The sequence below is a fragment of the Varroa destructor genome, unplaced genomic scaffold (assembly GCF_002443255.2).
Source record: "Varroa destructor unplaced genomic scaffold, Vdes_3.0 BEIS01000003.1, whole genome shotgun sequence".
In the NCBI taxonomy this organism is placed as follows: Eukaryota; Metazoa; Arthropoda; class Arachnida; order Mesostigmata; family Varroidae; genus Varroa; species Varroa destructor.
The window spans coordinates 55,273,613-55,286,666 of record NW_019211456.1 but is presented as its reverse complement, the minus strand read 5'-3'; the positions used below and the strand labels follow the sequence as shown (position 1 = coordinate 55,286,666).

At 37.3% G+C, this 13,054-nt stretch overlaps 1 protein-coding gene across 3 annotated transcripts in view; it reads left to right on the top strand.

Moving 5' to 3' along the window:
- The first annotated feature begins 3,235 nt into the window (after positions 1 to 3,235).
- LOC111248298 (uncharacterized) overlaps positions 3,236 to 13,054 on the top strand; it is a 72,163-nt gene continuing 62,344 nt past the window's right edge. For all 3 annotated transcript variants that reach the window (XM_086982839.1, XM_086982840.1, XM_086982837.1), the window contains exon 1: positions 3,236 to 3,581. The gene's annotated coding sequence lies outside the window, so the exon portion shown is untranslated. The remainder of the gene's footprint in view (positions 3,582 to 13,054) is intronic.

Genomic DNA, 13,054 nt, shown 5'->3' with positions numbered 1-13,054 from the left:
AGCCCCTTTTTTGAACAGGGCAGACTATTGCATGATTCAAGTAGATCTGGCGAAAATAAGACGTCTACAAAAAAACGTAACGATTTCTTCAGGAGCTTCACTGTTTCCATTAGCGATTAAAGTGTTTGCGCATGTCTTCAACTAAGGAGTCCATCTCATTTAGACTTGTAATATCATTTTTCAAATGCAATGTTAGCTAAAGGTTTTTTTTTTTATCTAACTGCGTATTTTTTATTCGATACAGGTATTTTTGGCAGAAGAATTTTTCGATAATTGTGTCCTACTTATCCTGTTCGTCATTTGTTTAAGTTCAATCCTTAATCAACCTATTGATTCCAACCTATGTTCGACCAATTTACATGCTTGTACGTGGCACTGGCTCGTAAGGAGAAAGACGCGCGCTTTTTCAAAAAGACCGTTTCTCTGAGTCACCTCGCCGAGAATTTTGCAGAGCTTTTCTTGTTCTTTCTTAAACGGACAGTTCTTCAAATCTTCAGTGAGCTGTGATCAATTTTGATGGATGCTTTAGAAATATGCAGACCTTTCAAAGGAAAAGCATATGTTTTTGAAACTTTGAGGAGGTTTGGTTGACACACTCAATTCTGTTGCCTAAATCGAAATTTTTCTGTTTATAATTAAAAATAGGACCCTTTTTATTCTAGTCTAGTTTCCCACGAAGTCAAATAATTTATTAGAAGAGCGGAAATTTGAAACTGAAGTGAAACGTGTATTTTTCCGATGAAGTCGTCATGTTCAGACTGTTTCCTGCTGAAAGGTTGACGCTGCGTGGTCACGCTAGTTATGATATACACTGAGAAAAGCCTTCGTCAGTGTAGACGTTGGAAAGAAGATATGGTTTAGAATAATTCCAGCGTGCTGCTCAGAGCTGAGTGAGCAATTCGATGATCTCCAATCCATTCTCGGGAAATTGAGATGATACAATACGTCTTCTATCTGCTTAGCATTATATACTGGATGTTTTGTTTTATTATAGTGGGGCATAGAATACGCGTATCCGACGTAAAATCCGACCAAAAGGTGATTCTATAACAATGAGCTCTATTTGTTTGATAGGCTGTTTGCTACACTGAGTTGCGCCTTCGGAATTACTTCCTTTCCTTAAGAAGATGCGGTTCCTCTCTATCCAGTCGACATGTCTGGGATATCTCAGAAACGAGCAAGTTCATAGGGCTTACATCTCTTGATAGCAGTTTTTGGCTATACACCCCATATGAATGTTTTCGCTTCAGACGAATTCTTCGAAAACACTTATTTCATTTGATTTTGTCATTGATAAGTGTTAACTTCGAGTAGAACATATTTTAATTTAGCGTGATTTAGTTCCCAGTTACAACAGTGACGGCAAATTTGTCCCGCTAATCGATTTAATAAAAGTATAGCCATTGTCATGTCCTACTTTGTTGTTGTTGCCGCTGCTGTGGTTGTTGTTGTTACTGGTTTGTTGTTTTGTTGTTGTTGACGCAGTTCTTCGACGATTTCGTATTGACTCCGATTTTTTTTTGGAGTGGCATTGAGACGAGGTGCCTCGAACGCAAAACGATTTTTGACGCTGAGTTCGACCAGCAAGCAAGAAGTACTTAGTGCTACCAGCAGTCAACATCAAAATTGGTTTCTGAGTTCAATTGTCACTAGAACTCCTTCAAACTTCCTTTACTCAAATAATATATATTTTAATAGAGAAATATGTGGTTGACATTTTTAGAAGAATTAAATCACCCTGCGACTTCGTCCTTTGGGGAAAAATAGCTTCCTATGCAGTCATTATAACATACTACATAGCGTTCTATTATAATTTTAGCGCTATTCTTTTGATTTCTAAGATGGCTGACTGGCATATCAGACCTGGTTTCCCTAGAGTGGCTACGCGAAGTGCGCCACCACTTAGGATAGTATTAATAGTTTACTCATTGCTTCAGCATGTGCTTCGGTTCATAATTAAAAGGTATTATGCATGGAGGTAAAATCAGTTCCACTTCCTTATCCCGAGCTAAATGCTGCTCGCGCTAAACATTACGTTGAAAAGACATTAGTGCTGAATTATAAAACGACCATATCAAACAAAAAGTGAGAAAATCCTATAGTGACAGTAGACAAGCTGGAGCGTAGGAGAATGCTACACAGCAGCCATTTGCAACGTCATGTTGGATTGACTATGTAAATATACGAATGTAGTGTGGAGCCATATGCAGTAAAAAAGAGATATTAAAATGTGGCTTAGTGTGTACACTAATACAGCGCTCGGAATTATTAATAGAGGTAGACCAAGCTCGCAGTCGGTGGACAGAGCTGATACAAGACATCTTGAGAGAGCCTCGTACTGCAAAATCCCACCGAGCTAATCGGCTCGTAGGTACGGACAGCACGTGGTAACAGCATTATATAGATACGATTGCTCGTACATCAAAACACAAATTACCATACATTGACCAAAATTGAATATTCCCGTTCATCAACGAATTCAATTATCATGTGTGATTAAACAAAGAAAAAATAGTAAAAGCAGTTTCGCTATTGAATTACTAGCTGGTTGCCGTACCATTTTTGACAAACCGACTGCGTCACATACGGTACAACTGCGACGATTATTTAAAGTAGTACACGCCAATTTATTACACATACTGTATCTTTAGTACCATCTGTACTCCAAGCACAATAACACAATGTTTGCAACAATACTTGAATTATTTGTACCGGTTTTTCACGCAACTTTCTTCGACTACGTTTCTACACATTAGTATTGGTCACTACTGCGGTACGGTTGATAAGCCCATGCAGTTTCAATATTTACCCAAGTGAACAAGAACTCCTACCGCAATTTCGTGTACCTTTAACGTGTAAATGTATGCCTATACGCTTTATGTGATACTCGTGCTATGATACGCTGTTATCGCCGTTCAGTTGCTTAACGAGATCCCACCTTGCAAGCCCTCACTCGTGCAGTAGCTCCGAACCTTGCCCTTGGTAATTCCAGTCTGAGTTGCTCCTCCTGCCGGCTTTCTTCCGTTGGACGACAAGCGTTCAACGAATACGATAGCGTAGTTCGGGCGTAGCCATGGCCTAAAGTGACACGGCTTTCTAAGGAAAGCCCCGCCCTTTAGAGTGCAGGCTCCTCCCTCTCTGCCGCGCATAATTACCTACCTAACTGTTGGGCGCATGGGCGAGTGGGCGGTGGCCACTGGGCGCCGTAACCTAACTCTAAGGGGGCGCTCTCTTGGCAGTGTTTGGGCAAAAGGCACAGTGGCCATTGCACTTTTAGCGAATACAACGCGTAACTATAGGCTATTTATTACCACTTGGTGTCCGTCACTTTACTGTAGATCGAGTCGACCCATAGCAGCTCCGACTAAGCAGTCATGCTAAACCTGATGTGGCTTATAGGTCTAATGCTGTAGATATACTCAAGTACGCTATGAACTCACTGAGTCTGAGTGAATAATTCTCTTTCCTTATAAAGTGCCTGCCTCAACGTGGACCCCACGCTGCCTCACGTCTTGTTGTGCGTGTCCTTAATTGAATAATAGTGCCTCGACATCTTGGCTAAAACCGTATCTATCGCAACGGTAAGAGTAAATAGAATTACAATAATCCTATTTATTTTATAATAGCAGCTCTGGCCTCAGATCCCGTGGAAGTCGCGGATGGCACTTCACTAAAATCATTGCTACGCAGTGCAAATTATACAGTGTAATTAAAGTTCGTTAGGTATCCAACTCCATATATGCTGCTATGCGATATATGCTGCACTATATGACTACAATGCATGTACATGTGCATTTTTCATCTTTTTAGTATTTGAGACATAGGAAGTGTAGTTGCACACTGTTTTGAGCTACTTATTGCTTACGCATTCGAATTGTCTATTTGTCTAAATAGGGAATGTTATCTTTTTTTTTTTTTCATCTATAATGGCAAATCTTTCATTGGCTTTATAAGCATGAAGCCTATATATGCCTTCAAATTCTACAGCCAACAAGCACAAACCCTCATTTAGGCTTAACTTGGAGAAACACTGACTCAAGTGGAAGACATTTACTGTTATAAAAAGAAGCAAATTACGGATATAACATTTAACTACAGCCAACCATATATACAGCTACATAATTTTACCCAAAGCAATTCAATTCTTAGGCTGTAAAAATTGTATTATAACTTCTGCATTCCTTTATCTAGCATGTGTATAACATTCACATGAAGCCCTATTGCTCTTTAACTAAATAATGAGCTTGCGACTCAGTGGAGTAGTCATTGCTTTCAGACATATTGTTTGCAACTTGTTTTAAAATAAATCAGAACTTCAATTCTAACAATGGTGACGGCCACAGGTGCAGTATGTTCTTCTTCACTTGCATGAGATCAACAGCCAGGCTGCATAGCTTCGTTACTGGATCCTTCATACATGCACTGTTTTCGATAGTAAGCGAGTAAAATACTAGGTTATTCAATAGATTTGCGTGATTTTTGTTGTTATCTTATTTTTTTCATGTGGAAGAGTTGTGTCCTGCTGACAAGTTCTTGCTCTACAAATGTCATCGGGGGTTTTTAACTCGATTTCAAATTTCTGTAAGCTCTAAACCGACGTTTGACTTTTTTAGAAAAAAAATACGATTTCTAAATTTGATATAATATAAAGCATACGTACGATTAAAAAAACACTTGAAAATATACAAGACCAAATAAAAAGTAATGAAACACATTTTCAAACAATTGAGAAAATATTGCAGAAATATACTCGAAACGAACTGAAAATAATTCATTTGAGTGTAACAAGCAAAAAATAATATTCTTAAAGGTTTGAAGAGTAAATATGGAAAATGAAATGTTTTTTTATTTTAATATGACCGTATGAATGTGAATGATTTTGAGTATGGTTTCAGTTATTTGTTTAGTCTGAACAACTTCTTTGGAATTATCACTTTTAGGTATAGCATCAAGGAGTTGCCCGCATGAGAAGTCTGACCGCACTGAGTTTTGTTGGGCCAATCTGAAATTTTTCCAACCGATCGACGAAGTGGCGTGGCAGCCATGCAAGCAGCTAAATTTAATAATAAAAAAATGTAATAATAATCCAGTAATTACAAGCCAGCACTAAGAATTAGAACAACGCTTGTTAATTATGGCAATGCATTTGAAAAAAAACAGGCATTAACCGCGTTGGTCCCTAATCCAATGGATACAGTAACGCAAATTTTTCTGTTTCCTGATTCAACTCAATATATCTTAAAAGGTAAAATATTTAGTTAGAAGATATACTTAGAACGCAGAATTATCTACTGTAGTCAGTGGTTCTATACTCGGTGTTATGTTTATACATCTGCTGGTTTGTTATGGTTACCATAGCAACGCACTTAAAGGAACCCGCATTGGCCGCCCAGGCCACGCCGCCAGTGAGACCGAGTCTTATCGTGCAGTGCTTTGCTCAATAACCTTGGCTGCTTTCTATAAAGCTTTTTCGTTAGCTCCTTCAATGATTAAGAGTATACTTCAACCGTTAGCGACACAGCAGGACCCATGAAGTTTTAATGGATAATATCTGCATTAGACCATTAAGCAAACACCATCGGCTGTACATTTGCTTTAGGATGATGTCCCGCCGGTTTCGTTGCATTTACTTATTGGATACTCGATTCATTTTTCATCACAAGCCACAATTCAGTGAAAAAAGTAGGTCATTGCTGTGAGACCAAACAGAAACAAGGATTTTTGTCTTTCTTTTATCCTCGTTGAGATCGTAGGCACCTATTTTTTAATTTGACTGAGATGAACAAGTATGGTATTTTTCCAGACACTAAAGCGGAATATTAACACTTTGAGATGGATCGCTTTGCCATAAAATTCTCAACTCTTCGGTGTTTATGCTTGCAGCGTCATTGCCGAGTTCAAAATTTATTTTCCCGAATTTGCGAAACCAACGGGGCTCACGATGGTCCTAGCAATTGAACCTTCACCACTGTAGTTCTAAGATGGAACTCAAATCTGTAAGTCCCCCAAGGTTTCTGATATTCCATGTGTCACTACAACTGGTCCATCAGAAGCCTGAGTAGTCGCTATTCGAGTGAATAGAGTTCATAGAGTATACGTGCTCCTGGAATATAAAAATGTGCTTCAAAATGTTACATTGTTATAAAATTACGCCATCTTGAAGTATGAGATTGATGTTTGTCTCTTTAAATTTTTATTATTTCGATTTACGATGTGCTCTTCTCATGTTTTTTTTTTTCCATAGGTATGTTTAATATCTCTGTGAGATATGATCGACTGGATAATTATCGATCAAGCTCTTAACCCGAGCTCGAGACTGACTTTTTCAAATCAAAATTTCTCAAAAGTAGAAAGCACTCAATTAATTGAGCAAGCTAAGGTTCATTTTTTCAGTTAAAAATCATTGATCTTAAACTAGTCACATTGTCGCCTAAGGATCGAATCTTTTATTCCCAAGCAGGTTTTCCCAGAGGAATTTTACTCTAAAACAGGGCAGCCGAATTGATTTTTTAGTTCTGGTTATCTGGCCTTCACTTTAGGGTGGTTAGGCTTTTCAAAGATGATTAGCTCAACGTTGAACACTTTGTATTTTACAAAATCTTTTCTCAGTACTGTAATACATAGTAATAATCTTTTTTCAAACAAATATACTTTTCAATAAGGCTAACATTTATACAGTTGGTTGAACGACCGCTAAATTATCACGAAATATATCTATCGTTTTATCGTTCCGAAATCAGGTCGAATAGCCTTTTTTAAATATTTATAGCTTTTGAACTTTTAGAGGTGAGAGCTTGTTGCGGTTGTTTTACACCGGAAACAAGGCTCGTTCTTAGACAAAAAGATTTACATGAATTACAAAGTGCTAAGCTGCTACGGCTGCGTGTCCAGACTCTTTGAATCAAAAAGGCTTACCTCGTAAGTTGCTCCACCGATCCCCGCAGATCAGTGGAAGATATTTCTACGTGTGTTAAGTGCTTTGGGATTCGTCTTTGAATAAATCTCAGAACAGAACAATGGTAACCAAATAGTATGAAATCCCTAAAACGAAATTTGTATTAATTTGGAGCTTAGCGAATCCGTACATAACTTCTAAGTTGACATTGTTTATAGCTAAGGATTCTTAAGTAATCACGAGAATCTATCAAAAGTCATTATTAATACGCGTCCCACATAACAGTGAGGTGCAGTGTCAATTTTTTTCGGGATTTTTTTCTGAAACAAGCAGTATTTCAGTGTTTTTTTTTATGGTTTGAAAACTTTACACTGATTTAGGGGCCAAAAAGCAGTACGCGATTTGACTTTTAAACTCAATCGTCGCTTGCCTTCGATAAAAGTCACACACAAAGCTAACTCGTATCCCTCAAATCGTAGTTATTCTTTTGAATTTAAAACACATATTGAAGTTTTAAAATATACTAAAAATTGGTAACAGTGAGACTGTGTTTTTTGGCTCAAAATAGGTTTGATCGTATGCTTTTTTTATCATTTTAGGCCGATGCGATGGAGCAAACCGAAATAACGCACAGAGACTTTGCAATCAAATGAAGTCTTCAAGGGGGCTAAAGTCGTGTGCAACACTTTAAATACGATATTTTCTACTAGGTGAACGTAGAATTAGTAAATTTTAGCCCAAAAATTGGTCGGACGTTAGTTCCACAAAGATATAAACACTTACATTTCATAGATGAAAAAGCAAGGGGTTCAAGTCTCTATCTAATCTGCCAAGTTGTGGAACTTCAATTTCTGCACTTAGTTGTAAGAGAAGGCCGACGCTTCAAGTTCTATCTCATCTTTACGTCTCCTGAGGGATGATTTATCAGTAGGATCAAATCCGAGATTAGTAATTTGATTTGGCAATTTTAATTTTCTAATTGAAATCTCTAGTAAGGGTGCGTATTTCTCAAGGGTTCTCACGCTCAGTGTCTCAAGGGTCAGATTGGTCATGAGACATACGCTCTGCTTGCTTTATTCAAAAGAAAAGCAAGCAGCCTGCAAGGCACGATTATACATACAGCTGTCTAATATCTCGTTTATAGTTTGGGATTCACTTAATAGAATGGGATCCAAATGATGTGTAGCCGCCATCTAGCGAACGGTAGTCACACATGTGTGTATGTTTTAGCGTTTAGGCCAACGCGGGTCGGTCCTTGATGATTACTAAGCCCAAAGGCGGGTTACAGTAGCTTTGTTGGTACGAATAAGGCGACCGTACATGTAGAATCAGGTGATCCCTAAATTAGGAACACACTTTATTAGCATTTTAGTTCTCCTACAACATCACACATCTTAAATAATAACGGTTTCTCACCCTTCTAAAAGTATAATCTTCAAGACTTTTCTACGAAATAAATCGATAGAACTTGTGATTGAGGTAGTGCCAACAATCACTTCGGTTTCGTTAGGACTAGCTCTAAACAATCGAAGATAACCCAGTGATAACGTCTTTGCTGGTTTACCGGGCTCGATGGCTCATAGTGTCAAAAATGAAAAGCAATTGAGGCTAGGCGAAGTGTATACTTAGTTGATTTAATTACTTCAGATAATTTTGGTAGATGCTAAGGCGAAGAAGAACTGCATCGAAAGACGAGCCAGAAACATTTCTTGTGGGAGGTTAAGTTCAAGTAGTTGCTAAGGCTTTTGGGTAAGAACTGAGCTCGCTCTCTTACAGAGCTCTAGTACCAAGCCATTCAATTAGGTAATCCCTAATCTTCTAGCTCACGACTGAACAGTGGCTTACGGTCCTCCAAGATGGCGTACCCCAAATTTTTCTCTGGAACAAACATCATAAGCTACATTGGAAAGGCTCGCAGGTCTCTGAAATCGGATAATGGACGAGAATAAAACAACATTACAACTAGTACAATTACTAAAGTGACTTATATACATATACATATACTTATATACATACATATAGTTCACTCTTTGGGGTGAACTATATGTATGTAATTGTTGTAAGCTATCTTTGTGGAATTCAAAACTCCTAAAACCAGGTTTCTACTTGATAAAACACTTAGTATTTTAGTAATTATACTAGATATATTATAAGGAGTTATCGAACGCAATAAGTACGGGAATTATAACAGGGAACTATAAAAGATTTTCAGTTACTAGATAACCGAAGGGAGCTAAAGAGGCCTAAAGAGAGCTAAAGCTAAGGTAATCCGTTATAGTCTAAATTGTAGCAACTGTTTCAACAGTTTATTAACTAGATATTACACACATATTTATGTATACCGCCACTTTGAGTACAGAGCACTGCTAGCGAGCGATCCGAGTGTTTCTGTTGCGTTAGCTTTTTGCACTTGTAAAGGTATGGGGTAGAAATCTCCTGTTTTTTCAATATTCTGTAATCCTAGATAGGCGTCTGTCAGGAGCTGCGCCATATATTATACGACCGTCTCGAACGCAAATTATGCTCTACTATTTTTAAAATACTCTTCCTATTTAAAATAACATGACTTTTCAGAAATATATGACCTACTGAATGCCGCGAATGCATCTAGGTTTCACAGACCCTTATGACCCTTATGGATATGCTGATAAATGTTTCAATGTGCAGATGAATTATCGACTGAAAAGACGGGCTTTTGATTTAGCTTACCCAGATCCAGCTTGCAGATGCTCATAGATACACTGCAAGCTTGTGATATTACATCGATAATTTAGAGTTGTAGATAGTCAAAATAAATAATAAATAAAAAAAATTTTTATTGTCGAAGCTTTTTCATGTGAAAGACAAGCATGACATCATATTTGCATCTTCTTGTATTTAAACAATATAGCCAATTAAATGAACTTTACTTTGATTTAGTTCCTGCAACGTTGATCAAGGAAATCACTGCAATACCGAACTATATATGACAATGAAAATCGCCAGGCTTGTCTTGTTACCAGAAAGATTATAGAAGTACATGAGAGTCTGCCAGCTCCTCTGGTAGATAAAGGCAAACTGTACACAAAATTGCTTCATATTTTATACTTTGAAGGTAGAGGGTTGAACCTTAATTAATTATTCCATTGAAACCAATTTTTTATCAATGGACTTTTTCAGAAATATGGAGCGATTGCGTACACGGGCCGATTTCACGTTAATTATATTCTGTTATTATTAAAGTGTATATATTTTTATGTGGTAATGAATTGTATGCTACGCTGTAAAATATGACACAATACAGGTTAATAAGTTTCTCCTACTAAAATAACGCTTGATACTAATTGAGCTCAAATGCTACAAAATGCTTTCGTATCGTTACTGAAACTGCGTTTGAAGTAATCCTTTGAAAATAAGAGTGAGTCATAACATGTAATCAATAATTTTAGTAAATATCTTCACCTTCCGTGATTTCCGAGAACTTAACACTTAACTTTTTAAGCATAATAGCTTCTTGGAGAGACAGCGGATATTGTTCAGTTTGTGTAGAATGTCAAGCAATGCTATAATTCCAGAATTTCAAAATGTACGCAACTTTTTTCCTGTGTTGTGCAATTAGTGATGCTGTTTTCGTCTTACTGAAGTGAACCTCCAATAACGAATTCCAGTTTCAGTTGTTAAGGGAATCGCACATTACTTGCAACGGAGGAGATTAAGTTAAACTCATTACCTTTACAAAGTAACAACAAAAGACTAAAGATCACAAGTATGTAAAGATAAACAATGTTTTGCAGACATAATTCATTTTTTATAAGAAAATACTTTTTTCAAATTAAGATACTTCAAATTTTTGTCAATGAAACTGTATTAGCCGTCCAAACGAAACTGGCCATTAATTAACATTCAAATAACTACCGCTCTACTTAATACGTTACTACTAGAAAAAAGTGGGACCAGTTGCAACGGAACACCATTCTGTGTCTTGTCTGCGTCTAATTCTAGGATGATGCAGCACGTATTCAACCGTTCAGCATATAATACCCTAGAATTATACGCAAATAAGATCTCTAATAAATAGCAATAAACAATACGGTAGTAGTAGCAAATAGCTGTAGTGCGTGCGGCTTAGAAGAAAATATTAACTGTCTCACTGATATATAATTTGCCTAACAGCTACACAGAGGCTTAAAAACCGTCGCAATCCACCGATCCTATTTTATTCGTATACAACAAAATAAATTGGTTATAGATTGGTGTTAAGGTATCATGTACGGGCCTCAAGCATAAGTTGCCAGGTGCTGATCCAAAGAATGATGCGTTGCTTTAAGTCTGGAAGAAAGTAAGCTCAGAGACCTAAGGAACCTTTAGCCGTCAACCAGGACTATGTACAACAAAACAAAAAGTGGAGCAAAAAAGAAACAGGATAAAGAAAGAACTTGATGGCATAGTGAGGACATTAGACAAAGGAGATGAATATGAAGACGGCAACAGTCTAAGGCAACGAGTAGAAGGTGAAAGTGGTTGAAGTGAAAACATTGTATCATTCTCTAGGGACAAGGTTAATCACTATTCATGGAATCCTGGTGGAGGTAGAGTGTCCTAGCCACCTTTATGACGTATGGTGGGGAACGATCGCAAATAGCCCTGGGGAAGTCTGTTGATATGCTAACAGATCGCCCCGGGGCCAAGAGGACTCGGTAGCAACGTATACAGGAGCTGAGGGAGTAAAGTGTATTCAATTCCAGCAAAGCTATGTCAGGGGGATAAGAAACCAGACAAAGTCAGTCGACTAGCCTCAGGCTGTCCTCCTTTCGATACAGTTCTCTGACGCAGTATCGTACAAACTCAGGGAAACGAGTAAATCCATTCTTCGTTACAGCCTGTCGGTGTATATACTTTATAATACAACTATTTGAATATAGAGGAGAAATAAGGGTTAGCTTGCTTTTCGGCAGTGTCGAATTTAGCGAAAATTCATCATGTTTTGGTACTTGGGGAACTTTTGAGTTTGTTGCGTTACAATCTATTACGTGAGCGGAGTAGAAACTACTATATGAGAGAAGAAACTCCTTGCCAGCAACTAGTAATATTTTATCAGGACCAGTGCGTTCGTAACAGTAACTGATAATCAGTTCGACTGACATTAATTCGAACAAATGCTGCAAAGAAAAAGAAGGACCTCGACTGATTGCTAATAGTAGCGTTTATAATAATACTATTAATCAGGACAAAATAATGCATATTAAATTAATTTTATAGACTCAACGACACCCATATAACTCGTCTTAGCCCATATATTTTAAACAGTTCTATATACTCTCTCTTATACGGCATATTGTGTTATTGACCTGTATATTTAACTATTACCACCAAAACTGACCAAATGATATTTGATCGATCGAATAATAGATACTATAAGCGTTCAAATCCACTGCCAAACCATAATAAGTATAATTATCCCGTAGTAGAATATAGCGTTAACTTAATCACTGTAGCCTAAAGTTGCACCAAGGCTTCGGCCCTGAATTTGCATTTAGTTATCCAATTTTACATAGGATCCACGGGTACATGTATAGAGTTCAAGGCCATTATATTAGCTATCTCAGGCACAAATGAATCGATTGCGTACGTTGTGTCTCACGAAGGCTGTGATTAAAAAAAACAATATATTTGTCCTATATACTAACAATAAAAAATTATTTCAAAGGATTAATACTCAATTCATATACTCAAACATGGGCAAAAATATAAATAGAGATATGTATGCTACCAATCTTTCAAGTAGTTTTTTACCAATAGAATTTAAAGCAATTGCTTTTGTTCCTAAACGATTATAGTAACTGGTGGAATACAATATCTCTCTCTATAAGTTCTGTCGAAATTTGTTTTTTCATTGTATGTGATCACAGTTTTGCACAAACATAACGTCTAACAATCTTTTGTACAAAACATTTAACGAAAAATGCGCAGTCACGCTGGTGATGCAGCTTGCGGCTGGCATACCTACCCTAAATATAATGGAGCCACCCAAAATATCAGCTGAATACGCCAACATAAAGAACAATAAACACGCTACAAATCAATTAGCTGAAAGCTATTATTTAAAAACAAAGCTATTTTTTTTTCTTTAAGTATACCTCCGGGATACTGTTTTGCGAAGAAATACCGACAGCAAACGAT